Source organism: Lathyrus oleraceus, chromosome 7 (assembly GCF_024323335.1).
Source record: "Lathyrus oleraceus cultivar Zhongwan6 chromosome 7, CAAS_Psat_ZW6_1.0, whole genome shotgun sequence".
NCBI classification, from domain to species: Eukaryota; Viridiplantae; Streptophyta; class Magnoliopsida; order Fabales; family Fabaceae; genus Lathyrus; species Lathyrus oleraceus.
In genome coordinates, this window is record NC_066585.1 from 15,444,268 (window position 1) to 15,461,586 (window position 17,319).

At 42.8% G+C, this 17,319-nt stretch overlaps 1 pseudogene; it reads right to left on the bottom strand.

Annotated features, from left to right (window-relative positions):
- Positions 1-16,763: 16,763 nt before the first annotated feature.
- On the bottom strand, positions 16,764-16,863 carry LOC127109051 (uncharacterized; annotated as a pseudogene).
- Positions 16,864-17,319: the final 456 nt, after the last annotated feature.

Genomic DNA, 17,319 nt, shown 5'->3' on the forward strand with positions numbered 1-17,319 from the left:
AACAATTGGACAAAAGCTCAACTTTATTTAATGGGATGGTAGTCTGTAAATGACAAGACTCCATAGATTTTTACAAAGTTGAAAATGGTAATTTACATGGAAAAGGGTTACATTTAATACAGATGATCCTTAATCCTTCTACCAACCCTTAATATCCACTGCGCTCTTGACCGCTACTGGTATTATGAATCGATGTCAACCCTTGTGCTCAAAGTTCTCCAAAATTTGAAGATCAGCAGAATGCATTTACTTGCCATAATCCCTAATTTTTGCATAAGTTGCCCCAAGGTGGGGTACTCAACTTATCAGGATTTTTTTTTCTGTTTTTATGTCTCTAATTTTTGCCTGGACCGCCCTTTCGGGTTTTCAATCCATCGAGACACTCTTTTTTGCCTAAGCCGCCCTTTCGGGTTTTCAACTTAGCGAGTTGTTCTTTTCTTTTTAGGCGAAGTATTTCTTGACTGCATATGTGTTCACAGGGTGAGTGAACTCTTCACCATCCATAGTTGTAAGAATCAAAGCACCGCCTGAAAAGGCTCTCTTAACAACATATGGCCCTTCATAATTAGGAGTCCATTTTCCTCTATAATCTGGGTTGAACAGCAAGACCTTCTTGAGCACAATGTCACCTTCTTTGAACACACGAGGTCTGACCTTCTTATCAAAAGATTTCTTCATTCTCTGCTGATATAACTGACCATGACACATGGCCGTCAATCTCTTCTCTTCTATCAAATTCAACTAGTCAAACCTAGTCTGACACCATTCAACCTCAGTCAACTTGGCTTCCATGAGCACACACAATAAAGGAATCTCAACCTCTACAGGGAGCACTGCTTCCATACCATATACAACAGAGAAAGGGGTTACCCCTGTCGAAGTGCGGACGGATGTACGACACCCATGCAAAGCAAATGGGAGCATCTCATGCCAATCCTTATATGTGACAACCATCTTCTGAATAATCTTCTTAATGTTCTTATTTGCAGCTTCAATAGCCCTATTCATCTTAGGTCTGTAGGGAGAAGAATTATGATGTGCAATCTTGAAATCTTTGCAAAGGGCTTCTACAATATTGTTATTCAAGTTCGATCGATTATCAGTAATGATCTTGTTTGGTACACCATAACGACATATGATCTGATTCTTGATAAACCTTACAACAACTTGCTTGGTTACATTTGTATACGATGCCGCTTCAACCCATTTGGTGAAATAGTCAATTGCCACCAGAATGAAACGATGTCCATTCGAAGCTTTAGGCTCAATCATCCCAATCATATTAATTCCCCACATGGAGAAGGGCCATGGGGAAGAAATAACATTCAATAGTGTCGGAGGAACATGAATCTTATCAGTATAAATTTCACACTTGTGGCACTTCTTCATAAACTTGCAACAGTCAGATTCCATTGTCAGCCAATAGTAACCTGCTCGCAACATATTCTTTGCCATTGCATGTCCTTTAGAATGAGTACCAAATGAACCTTCATGCACTTCAGTCATCAACAAGTCTGCTTCGTGTCTATCCACGCATCTAAGCAAAACCACGTCGAAGTTTCTCATGTAAAGTATATCACCATTCAAGTAGAAATTACCAGTTAATTTTCTCAAAGTCTTCTTATCTTTCAAAGATGCCTCGGGCGGGTAAATCTGACTTTGGAGGAAACACTTGATGTCGTAATACCACGACTTCTCGTCTTTGATTTCTTCAACAGCGAACACATGAGTTGGCCTATCAAGATGCATCACAGTCAAATTGGGAACCTCATTCCAATATTTCTCCACAATCATTGACGCGAATGTTGCAAGAGCATCTGTCATCTGGTTTTCATCTCGAGGGATATGATGAAACTCAACCTTTGTAAAGAAAGTTGAAATCCTCCTCGCATAATCTCTCTATGGTATTAAACCAGGTTGATTTGTCTCCCATTCACCTTTGATCTGATTCACAACCAAAGCTGGGTCTCCAAAGACATCCAAATACTTGATTCTGAGATTCATGGCCTCTTCGAGCCCCATAATGTAAACTTCATATTCTGCCATGTTGTTTGTGCACTTGAAAGTCAATCTAGCTGTAAATGGTAGATGCGTGCCTTGAGGAGTAATGATCACTGCCCCAATGCCATTTCCATATTGATTAACAGCTCCATCAAATACCATGCCCCAACGGGAACCAGGTTCTGGCCCTTCTTCAAGCAATGATTCATCACAATCTTTCAATTTCAAGTACAAGATCTCTTCATCAGGAAAATCATACTGCACTGACTGGTAATCTTCAATTGGTTGGTGAGCCAAATGGTCAGCCAAGATACTACCTTTGATCGCTTTCTGAGATCGGTATTCGATATCATACTCTGATAACAACATCTGCCAACGGGCAATTGTCACAACCTGAAAAATACAGTGCGCGAAAAAAACAACCGGCGAAAGAAAATGACAGAAGAGTCGCCACCGTGCGTTATTCATCCCAAAGGAGGGAAAGGAAACGCTCGAAGTAAACCTGAAAAAGGAAAGGACAAGACGGGGTCTCGCAACCAAATCTTGGGTTCGGGAGTCGGTTATGCGAAGGGAAGGTATTAGCACCCCTACGCATCCGTAGTACTCTACGGGATCCACTTTTGTAGTTCTTGTCTAAAGGGTGTGGGTTTACCTAATGTGTTTATTTACTAAAAAGGTTAAGAGAAATGACTCGCGCGGATGTCGCATCCACTGCATACGTATCTCATCTGAATATGAGAATCAGAGTCTTCGTAGCTCGGCTGACCTATGGGTTAAGGGGATGTGTGCTCGCTAAGACATCGCGTCTTATGCCTACGTATCTCATCTGGAATGAGAATCAGAGCAAGCCGTAGTTCGGCTAACTACGGGGTTATGGATTGGGTTTTGGACGAACGACGTTACTACGCAATCTACCGGATGCTCGACCTTTGGAGACTTACTCGCCTGTAGTAGAAGGAGTAAACGTGTGTTATGGGTTTTAGGGTTTGGGATGCTCGAGGGCAAACAGGCAGTCCTTGACGAAGGAACCGCGCTACATGTGGGGATACGAATACAAAACACAAAACATGTATCTCAAAGTAAAATGCCACCAAGGGGCTCAAACATTGCCTCCTATCGAGGTCTTCCAGCTAAGAAAGCGATAAAGTATGAGAAAGGGAAAAAATTACCACACGGATAAAGATCCGAAGCTATAGCAGTTAAAGGGGCAAGAAACCCTGAAATGTCTCCAGCTGGACCGTCAAAGGAAATCAGTCAACACGAATAATCAGAATAAAACTCCAGGGGGTATCCCACAAATAAAGTGGGAAACCACGCGAGTGTCTCTGCGAAAGCCATGTGAGCCCTCATAAAACTCGACAAAGGGTTAGAGCAGCAGGATGAAATCAAGAGAAAACAATGCCATGGAAACACAAGACAGGTTAGAATAAACAAAATAGGGTAACCCAGAGTTGCCCCTAAATCAAAATGTAACCACATGAATAATTCCATCAAAATTCACAAAAGGCTCACAAAAAAGGTATCAAATTCACCCATAATACCTCATACATTTAGAGCATTCAAATAAAAGGCATAAAGATGATGGATATAGGGCAAACCTGATTGGAGAGCTTGATTGAAATTGAGTTGCACCCGTGAGGTTTACAAGTTGAGTTCCCTTCAGGGTTTGGAGGCTGCTCTGAACTCTGTTAGTTCTTCTCTCACTATCTTTTTCCTCGGGGTTTTGCTTCTCTCCCTTTTTCTCAAGTGAATCTCCCAGTGTAACTCCAAGTGTAACTCCTCTACTGAAACTTCAGTATTTATAGACTGATTTTCGTGGGTAGTGGGCTCAAATGAGGGAGACCCAAGTCCAAAATAATTTGTTATATTTTATTTATTTATTTTATTTATTTAATTAATTAATTAATTAATTAATTAATTTTTTTTTTTTTTTTCGTTTTTTTTTTTCGTTTTTTTTTTCCAAGAAAAATGAAGGGTAAATTTTGGGATATTACAGCTGCCCCTATTCAATCAACTGGAGACCTGGAAAGAAGATAGCAGCGGCTTTCGTGCTTTCGAGGTATCAAGGGATTGAATACAATAAAAGCCCAAAAATTTGCACTGAAGTGAAGTGAAGTAACAATGTCTGTCAGAATCGGCAAAGAGGTGGTCTTGAAAGAAGAATCCGTCTGGTACGGTGAAAGTCAGTCTGAATATCGAAAAAGAATGTTAAACTGGATACCAAAATAAATGGTAACACAGAAATAACCATGGCCTGAATGCCGCTCATCAGTCTGAATACTAGAAAGGATTTCGATCTAAACATCGGAAAATGGGCCTGAATGCCACAAGTCGCATCGACCTGAACGTCGGAAACTTCTTCGATCTGAACATCGGAAAATTGGCCTGAATGCCACTTCGATCTGAATATCGGAAAATTGGCCTGAATGCCACTTCGGTCTGAATATCGGAAAATTGGCCTGAATGCCACTTCGGTCTGGATACCGGAAAACTGGCCTGAATGCCACTTCGGTCTGGATACCGGAAAACTGGCCTGAATGCCACTTCGGTCTGGATACCGGAAAACTGGCCTGAATGCCACTTCGGTCTGGATACCGGAAAACTGGCCTGAATGCCACTTCGGTCTGGATATCGGAAAACTTCATGCCTGTCAGCATTGGCAGAAATAGGGAATGATAATAGAGGCGGCGCATGGGCCAATGACACTTGCTGGGGATAACAAAGGTAAGTCATGAACAATCTTCAGTCTGAGTACTGGAAACAACTTCTAGCTTATCACTTGGGATACCGAGAATGTTTTATGCTTACATGCGTATGTTTGAATTTTTCAATGGCGTAATGCTCCATGGAAATGCTACGCGATTTGGAAGGATGCAATGCAATATGATTCTACATGCAGGGATGCGAAATGCTGGGTAGAATGCCAAGCCGAGGCAAGGGGATCTACTGGGGAAATGATCACCATCTTCTGGACCCTGGCAAGGCGGTTGGAGATGCACAGCGCAAAGAGCTCTGTGGGGAGATGACTAGCCATGCGGTGTTCTGGCCATACCGAGACTCTGATCGGGGAAAGAATGGCATTGGAAGCCTGCTGCTGAGGAAAGCTACAATGATTCTGGCAACCACGGTTTGCGAGAGATGACTCAGCAGGGGGAGCAAACACTGATACGGTACCGAGATTCTGCTTCAAGGAAAGAAACCATGGATCTGGCATTGGGATTATCGATCTGGCATCGAACTCTAAGGAGCAGCCACTTCTGCTGGGAAGATACAGTCTGGCACTGTCAACTCCGCTGGGGAGTGTATGTCCTGAAACAACCGCTTGGGGAAGTACGGTGGTGAGAAACTGCTGGGGATTGAAGAATCCAACACTCTGATCAGCTCTGCAGGGACAAGACACCGAATTCGTCTGTTGGCGACTTCACTGGGGAAGATATTTACGATCGTCCGCAGGGGATTTTAATGGAATGCCCCGAGGGTATCTGTTCTGAATAGACGATCCAAAGCACTTAAAATTTACAGCAATTTTAAATGTTTATTAAGCATGTACCTGTAAAGCCCTTATGTGTCATGATGCAATGTTTATCAAAAATTCGGACGTCATTTTTGCAAACAAAACAGTAAAATGAAAATGAAAACAGAGATATACTGAATAACATGATTTTATTGATTGAATGGCCTCTGAATAGGCATTTACATCAGGAAACAATCCCTGGAAAGAGGTAATCGCACAAAAGATAAAAACAGAAATTAATCTAATGGCAATGTGAAATGGATTTCTATTGGGTTCCAATTCTGCTATGACTTGCTCGTCTTCAAGATCCTCCAGATAATCAGCCTTCTGAAAAGGTGATTGGACTGTTTCCTACCTTTCGAAAATTTCCAGTCATTGGCACGAGATGAGATTCAGAACTACTCAGAACGCAGTCATTCGCTTAATCCCTAACTTTTGCCTGGATCGCCCTTTTCGGGTTTTCAATCCACCGAGATACCCATTTTTGCCTAAGTTGCCTTTTCAGGTTTTCAACTTACCGGGTGTACGATCTTTTCATTTTTAATCCCTAATTTTTGCCCGAACCTTTTCATTTTCTTGGTTCGTCGGGATGCCCATTTTTGCCTGGACTATTCTTTTTACTGTCCAGCGGGTCTATTTTATGCGAAGTATTTTTTAACTGCGTCTGAGTTCACAGGGGAAGTGAAGTTTTCACCATCCATAGTTGCAAGCATTAAGGCCCCACCATCAAAAACCTTGGTGACAATATACAGTCCATCATAGTTAGGAGTCCACTTGCCCCTGTGATCTGTCTGAGGAGGAAGGATCCTTTTCAAAACTAAATCTCCAACTTGGAAACAACGAGGACGCACTTTCTGATCAAAGGCTCTCTTCATCCGACTCTGATACAACTGCCCATGACAAATGGCTGCCATTCGCTTCTCTTCGATAAGACTCAACTCATTGAACCTTGTCCGAATCCATTCAGCTTCGTCTAGCTTGACATCCAACAAGACTCTTAGAGAAGGAATCTCCACTTCAACAGGTAGGACTGCTTCCATACCATACACAAGGGAGTAAGGGGTTGCCCCGGTCGATGTACGTACTGAAGTGCTGTACCCATGCAAGGCGAAAGGTAGCATCTCATGCCAATCTCTGTACGTGACGACCATCTTCTGCACAATCTTCTTTATGTTCTTATTTGCCGCCTCAACAACGCCGTTCATCTTAGGGAGGTAAGGGGAAGAATTGTGATGCTGAATGTTGAAGTTCTGACACAACTCCTTCATCATTTTGTTGTTGAGATTAGAACCATTATCAGTAATGATTCTTTCGGGAATCCCATAGCGACAAATGATTTCTTTCTTGATGAAACGGGCAACCACATGTCTGGTGACATTCGCGAAAGACGCTGCCTCGACCCACTTGGTGAAATAGTCGATGGCAACAAGGATGAAGCGATGCCCATTGGAAGCAGTCGGCTCAATCTTTCCAATCATGTCAATGCCCCACATGGCAAACGGCCACGGCGAAGACATCACATTCAGAGGATTCGGCGGTACATGCACCTTATCAGCATAAATCTGGCATTTATGACACTTCCGAGCATACTTGAAACAATCTGATTCCATGGTCATCCAATAATAACCCGCTCTCAACAATTTCTTAGCCATTGCATGTCCGCCGGCATGAGTACCGAAGGAACCTTCATGAACTTCCTGCATTAACACGTCCGCCTCGTGTCTGTCCACACATCTGAGCAAAACCATGTCGAAGTTCCTCTTATACAACACATCGTCTTTGTTCAAGAAGAAACTGCCTGCCAATCTTCTCAAAGTCTTTCTGTCATTGTTGGATGCCCCTGCAGGGTACTCTTGATTCTTCAGAAAGCACTTGATATCGTGATACCAGGGCTTGTCATCGACTACCAGCTCAGCAGCAAACACATACGCGACCCTGTCAAGGCGCATCACATCGATCTTGGGAGCATGGTTCCAACGAATTACCTTGATCATGGAGGATAGAGTAGCAAGTGCGTCTGCCATCTGGTTCTCATCACGAGGTATATGATACAATTTTACCATTGTGAAGAAAGTCAAAAGTCTTCTCGTGTAATCTCTGTAGGGGACCAGAGTGGGCTGGAGAGTATTCCAATCACCATTCACTTGATTGATCACCAGAGCTGAATCTCCGAAGATGTCCAAAGTCTTGATTCTCAAATCAATGGCTTGCTCAATACCCAAGATACAGGCCTCGTACTCAGCTTCATTATTTGTGCACTCAAAAGTCAAACGAGCGGTGAAAGGTATGTGGGCACCTTTCGGAGTTGTGATAACAGCGCCAATTCCACTTCCTCTAGCATTGACAGCCCCATCAAACAACAAAGTCCACTTTTCGTTTGGATCAGGTCCCTCCTCAACAACTGGCTCTTCACAGTCTTTCATCTTGAGGAACATGATGTCTTCATCAGGGAATTCAAACTTCATCGGCTCATAATCATCAATCGGCTGCTCGGCAAGGTAGTCTGACAGAATACTACCTTTGATGGCCTTCTGTGACGTGTACTGAATATCATACTCTGTTAAATTCATTTGCCAACGAGCGACCCTTCCGGTGAGAGCTGGCTTCTCGAATATGTATTTCACTGGATCCATCTTAGAAATCAACAAGGTAGTATGGTTCAACATATACTGTCTCAGTCGGCGAGCAGCCCAGGCCAAAGCACAGCAAGTTTTCTCAAGCTGCGAATATTTGATTTCACAGTCGGTAAACTTTTTGCTAAGGTAGTATATGGCATGCTCTTTTCGACCAGACTCGTCATGCTGTCCCAATACACACCCCATCGAGTTCTCGGTCACTGACAGGTACATTATCAGAGGTCTCCCAGGAACTGGAGGTATAAGGATTGGAGGTTTCTGTAGATACTCTTTTATCTTCTCGAAAGCCCTTTGACAATCTTCATTCCACCTGATAGCCTGATCTTTCCTCAGCAATTTGAAAATTGGCTCACACGTGGTTGTTAGGTGAGAGATGAACCTTGCAATGTAGTTCAACCTCCCTAAGAAACTACGGACTTGCTTCTCTGTTCTTGGCTCAGGCATTTCCTGTATTGCTTTCACTTTGTCAGGATCCACCTCAATCCCTTTTCCGCTAACAATAAAACCCAGCAATTTTCCCGATCTCACCCCGAAAGTGCACTTGTTCGGATTAAGTCTCAGTTTGAATTTCCTCAAACGCTCAAACAGTTTCTGCAAATTCACCAAATGTTCTTCTTCTGTCTGAGATTTGGCAATCATATCATCCACATAAACCTCGATTTCATGATGAATCATATCATGGAACAGAGTTACCATAGCTCGTTGATATGTTGCTCCAACATTTTTCAGACCAAACGGCATCACCTTGTAGCAGAAGGTGCCCCATGGGGTTATGAAAGTTGTCTTTTCCATGTCTTCTGGTGCCATCTTGATTTGGTTATAGCCAGAAAAGCCATCCATGAAGGAGAATACCGAGAACTGAGCTGTATTATCCACCAAAACGTCGATGTGAGGTAATGGGAAATCATCTTTAGGGCTAGCTCTGTTCAGATCCCGGTAGTCGACACACATCCGTACCTTTCCATCCTTCTTAGGTACTGGGACGATGTTTGCAACCCATGGCGGATAATTGGTGACTGCTAGAAACCCTGCATCCAACTGCTTTTGCACTTCTTCCTTTATCTTGACAGCCATCTCTGGTCTTGTTCTTTTGAGCTTCTGCTTGACCGGAGGACAACCTTCTTTGAGAGGCAAGCGGTGCATCACGATGTCTGTGTCCATCCCAGGCATGTCCCGATAAGACCAGGCGAAGATGTCAACGTATTCTTGCAGCAATTCAATCAGCCCTTTCTTCACATCATCTCCCAAAGCAGCCCCTATCTTGATTTCTCTCTTGGCGTCCTCGGTGCCGAGATTAATCACTTCAACAGACTCTTGATGCGGTTGAATGACCCTTTCTTCCTGTTTTAATAACCTGGTAAGTTCTTCAGGGAGTTCACAGTCTTCATCACCCTCTTCTTCAGCTTGAAAGATTGGATTTTCAAAGTCGAAGCGAGCCATAGCAGAACCGTTATCAATAGGATCCGGTGTTGTGCATCTGCATGAGTGATGGTATGTGCTTATGAGTGTGAACAAGAAGTGAAAACTAAACAAAACATTGCCATTTTTTTATTTTGAAAAACTGCAAAAATAGAAAGACAGGGAACGAAATATTTGAATGCAAAAATACGTCCTTTATTTATGATAAAAATGCAAGTGTCACATAGATGGGCCCTACAATGAGTCATTACGCCCTGGGCGGAACGTAAGACTTGGATATGCATGAATAAACAAAGAAAATTACTCTTCAAGAAGAGTGACTTGGATAATCTCTTCAGAAGACCAATTGTTGATGACTTCACCCGGGATCCTCGGACGCACCCAGTTGTCAATGTCACAATCACTATCCCCATCTTCTTCGTTGATTGCAGAGACTTGACCATACTGAATGATGCCAGCACTGGAGAAAGTGATCGGCCCCTGATGTGTTGTAGAAGTCAAAACTGGCTGATACCCAATCCCGAACTTATCTTCTTTCACTGGTAATTCCAACAGACGCCCCCAACCGGGAGCAACACCTGAATCCACCACGGCCCGTGCCTGCTTAAAGGATGAGATAGAGGCACCCGCTTTAGCCTCTTTCACAGACTCTTGGACAGACAAATCTTCAACCTGGAGGATACCTTTGTCGAGCAAGGCCTGGATACCCTGCTGTAGCTTCAAACAACCTCCACTCTGAGTGGCGCAATCTAAACAACCCTTCCCACAACCGGGGAAAACATCGGCCTTCAGCAAGCATCCTTTGATATCCAATAATGGAGTCTTCAACTTCAACACATCCTTAATGGACTTGGCTTCTCCCTCTACCAAATTAACATTTGCACCACCATGCTGGGGCATGGGATTGTTGACGACATTCGGAGCTGGTGCAAGGTCGATGGCCTTTGAATCTATGAGGTCCTGAACTACGTGCTTAAAAGCTTTGCAGTTCTCAATGTCATGGCCAGGTGCCCCAGAGTGGAAGCTACACCTAGCGTTGGCGTCGTAACCCACCGGAAGTCTACCAACAGGAGGAGCCAGAGTGCGTAATTGCACAAGTTGTAGTTGTTGAAGACTAGAAAGCAACTGGGCGTACGACATTGGAAGGGTGTCGAAACGCCGGTCCATCATCCTTTGCCTCTGTTGATAAGCGGGTCTGTTACCCGGTTGTTGCTGCTGTTGATACTGAGCTGGTTGACATTGTGATTGTTGTTGTTGTAGTGGTGCTGCAGCTGGAATGGTCACAGCCGCAACATACGGTTGCTGATGATAATTCTGAAAATTATTCCTCTGGTTATCCCTGTTCTGATAAGAAGATATGGCATTTGCATCCCCTTCTCTTCTCTTCTGTCCCTGAATGAACGGCTTCTTCACCCCTGATGAGGATCCACCTCCACTCTGGATCTTGTATGTCTTTAGGTAATTCTCCACCCTTTCTCCAGTAGAGACCACATCAGCAAAGTTGGAAGCATTGCAACCTACCAGACGCTCCAGATAAGGTCCAGGCAGCGTATTCATGAACATGTTGGCCATTTCCTTTTCCAACATAGGAGGCTGAACACGGGAAGCTGTATCCCTCCAGCGTTGAGCGTATTCCCTGAAGCACTCATTGCTTTTAAGAGACAGATTCTGAAGTTGAGTTCTGTCCGGAGCCATGTCTGCATTATACTGATACTGCTTCACGAAAGCCTCTGCCAAATCCCTCCAGCAACGGATGTGGGCTCTGTCCAGCCTCATATACCATTCCAAGGATGCCCCAGCTAGGCTATCCTGGAAGAAGTACATAAGTAGCTTCTCGTCATCAGAGTATGCAACCATTTTACGGAAATAGGCTTGCACGTGAGTTTTGGGGCAAGAGCTGCCATTGTATTTGTCAAATATCGGGACCTTGAATTTCGGTGGCACTCTCACACCTGGGACCATCCCCAAGTCAGCAACATCTACTCCCAGAGGATTCTGTCCTTCCACTGCTTTCAACCTCTCTTCCAATCTTCTAAACATGGGGTCCATGCCAAAGTCTTCCTGAAGCAAGGGGAACTGATCATCCTGACCATCCTGAATGGGTTGTTGATCTAGGTTGACATGCGGGATCGGGATAGGCCCCGGTCCATTGGGACCATTAGCCTCTCCAGCTGGAGGATCAGCCAACGTCTCTGGTTGAGTAATAGGGGGATCCTTCTGCACCAATAATCTAAGCTCCTGCTGTCCTTGAGCCACCCCTTGAACCAAATCCATGAATTGATTCATGCGAATCTTCATCTCGGCGAGCTCTGCCTGTAGGCTTTCCATTACTCTCTGTTGATTCCTGCGGGTACCGTATCGGTGAATGCCTGAGTCAGCTATCCTACTGATGGAACACCAAACAAACTGAGAACACTGTGGCGGTACCTGTTATGCAAGACATGCGGATGACTATGCAAATGCAATGACATGTTTATCAATTCCAAAAGTATTCTACCCCCTTGATTCCAGTCTCACATTTGATAAACAGTAAAAAAAAGAGACTAAGCCGTTGATGAGAACCAAGAAAATTCCGACTAGAATCAAGTAGAAGATATAAACCCCACAGAAATGGATAAACATGTGTTAAATGATATGAATGCAAATGATGTGATGCAACGATGTGAATGCAATGCAGTGGCATGTCAATCAGGATTGCTGTATCTGCTTGAACATCTGTCAGGTTGCACTGTCTGGAGAGAAATTAAGAGTACACCAAACAAAGGTCATGGGATGGATCATGTTATCCTTAATATCAACCACCCATTTTGGCGGATTATGGTTTACACCTTATCAACACCCGAGTTTCATTGATATTAAGGATACCTGATCGGATTAACCATGAATCAAGGGTTTGTTGCAAGTCACGAGCATGGAGTTTAGGTTAAGAACCACCCAAAAGGAGTGTACTAAGGTTTAAACCTGCCAAACATGTTCTACAAAAGGTTCCCATAGTCATAATCCCATCTTTCGGATATTATCAGAGGAACGACTACTCGTATTCCAACAATATTCTCAAGAGAGACTCTTATGAGTGTAGTATCGCGTAACAATCGTATCAAATCTTACATTTGAACGACTTTCGCACTACGTCCTACAAATAGGCCAAGATGGGTTAGGTAAACTAAGGTCCTTGGCTTCTTAGGTCTATATTGGAACAAGTAATGTCTAACCACAACTTACTTATGTGACATTATTGATCTCAACATGACCTCCACCAAGTGAATGGGCTTGCAAGTCAACTCGCTAAGGAATACTCCACACAAGTTGACAGGACTATGCCATTCTCCTATCTTAAGTGCACTCGAGTTCGGGTATAGAACTCATCTCACAAAGATCACCAAGCAGCCATAGCCAACCAACAGATACAACAATGATATGTACACAATGTAATAAGGTAAAGCAGGTAAATAAATAACTGTACAAAAGCATGAACACCCAATAAACAAACAAACTACAAAAGCTAGGAGGGACTCGCTTAGGGAAGATGGACCAGCAAGAGGTCAACTTCTTAGGGTCCCCAGCAGAGTCGCCAGCTGTCGCAACCTGAAAAATACAGTGCGCGAAAAAAACAACCGGCGAAAGAAAATGACAGAAGAGTCGCCACCGTGCGTTATTCATCCCAAAGGAGGGAAAGGAAACGCTCGAAGTAAACCTGAAAAAGGAAAGGACAAGACGGGGTCTCGCAACCAAATCTTGGGTTCGGGAGTCGGTTATGCGAAGGGAAGGTATTAGCACCCCTACGCATCCGTAGTACTCTACGGGATCCACTTTTGTAGTTCTTGTCTAAAGGGTGTGGGTTTACCTAATGTGTTTATTTACTAAAAAGGTTAAGAGAAATGACTCGCGCGGATGTCGCATCCACTGCATACGTATCTCATCTGAATATGAGAATCAGAGTCTTCGTAGCTCGGCTGACCTATGGGTTAAGGGGATGTGTGCTCGCTAAGACATCGCGTCTTATGCCTACGTATCTCATCTGGAATGAGAATCAGAGCAAGCCGTAGTTCGGCTAACTACGGGGTTATGGATTGGGTTTTGGACGAACGACGTTACTACGCAATCTACCGGATGCTCGACCTTTGGAGACTTACTCGCCTGTAGTAGAAGGAGTAAACGTGTGTTATGGGTTTTAGGGTTTGGGATGCTCGAGGGCAAACAGGCAGTCCTTGACGAAGGAACCGCGCTACATGTGGGGATACGAATACAAAACACAAAACATGTATCTCAAAGTAAAATGCCACCAAGGGGCTCAAACATTGCCTCCTATCGAGGTCTTCCAGCTAAGAAAGCGATAAAGTATGAGAAAGGGAAAAAATTACCACACGGATAAAGATCCGAAGCTATAGCAGTTAAAGGGGCAAGAAACCCTGAAATGTCTCCAGCTGGACCGTCAAAGGAAATCAGTCAACACGAATAATCAGAATAAAACTCCAGGGGGTATCCCACAAATAAAGTGGGAAACCACGCGAGTGTCTCTGCGAAAGCCATGTGAGCCCTCACAAAACTCGACAAAGGGTTAGAGCAGCAGGATGAAATCAAGAGAAAACAATGTCATGGAAACACAAGACAGGTTAGAATAAACAAAATAGGGTAACCCAGAGTTGCCCCTAAATCAAAATGTAACCACATGAATAATTCCATCAAAATTCACAAAAGGCTCACAAAAAAGGTATCAAATTCACCCATAATACCTCATACATTTAGAGCATTCAAATAAAAGGCATAAAGATGATGGATGATAACACGAAATTATATCACATTTTAAGACTTAACTTAATTAGATTATATTATCATTTACTTTAATTTATCCCATTTTATCAGATATTATGCAGTATTTCTTTTCTATTTACATCAGGTACCCATTTTGAAGCAAAAGTGAAAAAGGGAAGAAAAGGAGGTGTAAAAAGCAATAAAAAGGAAACAAATAACCAAGACCAAGCCCAGCCCAAAAGAAAGCGCACGTTGCCCCTGTGACGCTCGTCACAAGGAGTGTGACGAGCGTCACACTAAAAGCACTCCTGTGACGAGCGTCACACATGGTGTGACGAACGTCACACCAGTCCTCTATATTTTTGGCGCAAGGAACTCAACTGACCACGTTGAAGCCTACTTCCACGCACGCTTAACCCTCGGAACGAGACCACGCACACGGAAACCCTTGAAAAGTAGTTACACCAGCAACTGTATAAATAGCAGCTAATTGGGAACTTTCAAAGACAGTTTTTGCACGCTCAGTTTTGCGGAAGCTCTGCCAAATTTATTTTTCACGCCTTTGCTTATTTTTCTTCCTTTCCAACATTGTTCATTTTATTTATTTCTTTTGCAAGTTTTACTTTCTCTTTTCCCCTTGCAATTTATCTTCCCCGTTTTTAGCTTTTAGATATTTTTCGCGTAGTAGTTTCTACACCGGAAACTACTGTGCAACTTTATACCGGATTTAACCTTACGTTATATTCCAGTTTTATTTCCTTGATTTAATTTACTGTTTAATTGAAGAATCCAAGAACAAATCCTACCGGCTTGTGGTGGAGTGTTCAAGACCATTGTATTACGCATTCAGGTTCTTTAATCGTTATTTAATTTTTAATGTTTTATTCTATTGTTTATTCATATTGCCTGCCTGGAATGAGTCTGTTTATGCATGATATAAATTCTTATTTATTTAGCATGTCTGGCTAATTTGCCTAGGTATCGGTATGTAAAGTAAGCAGAAAAAGGGGTCGAGACTGAGTCGGTCTATCTAAACTTAAAATTAGAATCAATCTTTTTACGGTCTCAACTTACAGGTTTAATAACAAGATTTTTTACAAAAAGTAAAGAACATAAAGAAGTTAAAACCAACAGAGCGAGAGTTTGAGGTTTTGACTGGACAGTGTGAGTTAGGCATTAATTCTAGATCAGGGCGAGAGCAAGTTTTAGAGTCAATTAAATTCTGACCTTTTCCAAAAAGTATTTTTAAAGATCGAATGTGAGGACGAGAGTTAAGCATTTGGATTTAATCATATAACCTAAGTCAACAGAGCGAGAGTTTGAGATAAGGGTGTTTAAAACGGTCAGTATTTTCTTAAAAAGAGTTTCTGCAACTTTATTGCTTTCAAAATATGGTTTTTGACTTAATTATAAGTGACAGCAACATTAATATAAAATCATGGTTTATTCAACAGAGCGAGAGTTTGAGATAAAACCTTTAACCAATAAAGTTAACTGAAACGATTTATTTTAAAAACCTGGAAACCGACAAAGACTTGATTCCCTAGTTTTGACGAACTACATACCGATATCCGTTTTATTGATATTTAATCTAGATATTAGTTTAGCTCTTAGTTTTTCCCCAAACAATCAAACATTTTCACCTTAGATTTACGTAGTAACTTTAGATAACGGTATATCGATTCATAAGTCCCTGTGGGATCGATATCTTTTAAAACTACGCGATAGAACTGTGCACTTGCAGTTTGTATCCCATTCTCGACTCACACAGTCGAGCGATCAAGTTTTTGGCGCCGTTGCCGGGGACTTTTATTCAATCGATATCGTAACTCTTCCGTTACGCTGTAGAGACTAAGGTTTCTTTTTCCTTCTATTCTTTCTTTCGTTGATTTGTATGCCACGCACTCGCTCTCGAGGCGAACCGCTCTATTTACGAATCAACGATATCGAACTATATCTCCGAGTCTTACGACGAATTCGGGAATATCGTGCTGAAAACAATCTCCCTCCTATAAACCTTCCTGATATCAAAAACATTTTTCCTTCTTTAACCGAGATGGCAGAACCAGCTCGTGCTCTTAGAGATTACGCCGCTCCATCGCAAGATGAGCCGCATTCAAGTATTGCTCCGCCCGCAATCGAAGCAAACAACTTTGAACTTAAACCTTCGTTGTTGCAGGCTGTGCAACAGAACCAATTCTCTGGAAATCTTACCGAAGATCCAAACCTTCATTTATCCGTATTTGTTCAATACGCTGATACTGTTAAAGCTAATGGTGTCACTTCAGAGGCAATTCGACTTCGTCTTTTTCCTTTCTCATTAAGAGATAGCGCTAGAAGATGGCTTCAATCTCTCCCTTCCAACTCAGTCACCACATGGAACGAGTTGAAGAAAGTTTTTCTTGCCCGATATTTTCCACCAAGCAAAACAGCTATGTTAAGAGCCCAGATAAACGGATTTAAACAGAAAGACAACGAGTCTCTTTTCGAAGCATGGGAAAGATACAAAGACATGATGAGACTTTGCCCACACCATGGTTTGGAAGACTGGTTAGTAATTCACACATTTTATAATGGTCTCTTATACAATACAAGGTTAACAATAGACGCCGCTGCAGGTGGTGCACTAATGAACAAACCTTATGCTGATGCTTACCAGCTTATCGAGAGCATGGCCCAAAACCACTATCAGTGGGGAACCGAACGAACAACAGTGGAAAAACCTCAACCGAAAACTGGCATGTACGAGATAAGTAACCTTGATCACGTTAATGCAAAAGTGGATGCTTTGGCCCAGAAGATTGAAAGTTTAAACGTATCACCTCCAACCGCCGTGGTTTCTATAACTCAGAATTGCGAGGTCTGTGGAATCCAAGGCCACACTCCTGCCGAATGTCAACTCTTGACTGGAATCCAAACAGAGCAAGTAAACTATGCTCAAGGAAGCCCCTATTCGAATACCTATAACCCAAATTGGAAGAACCACCCAAACTTTTC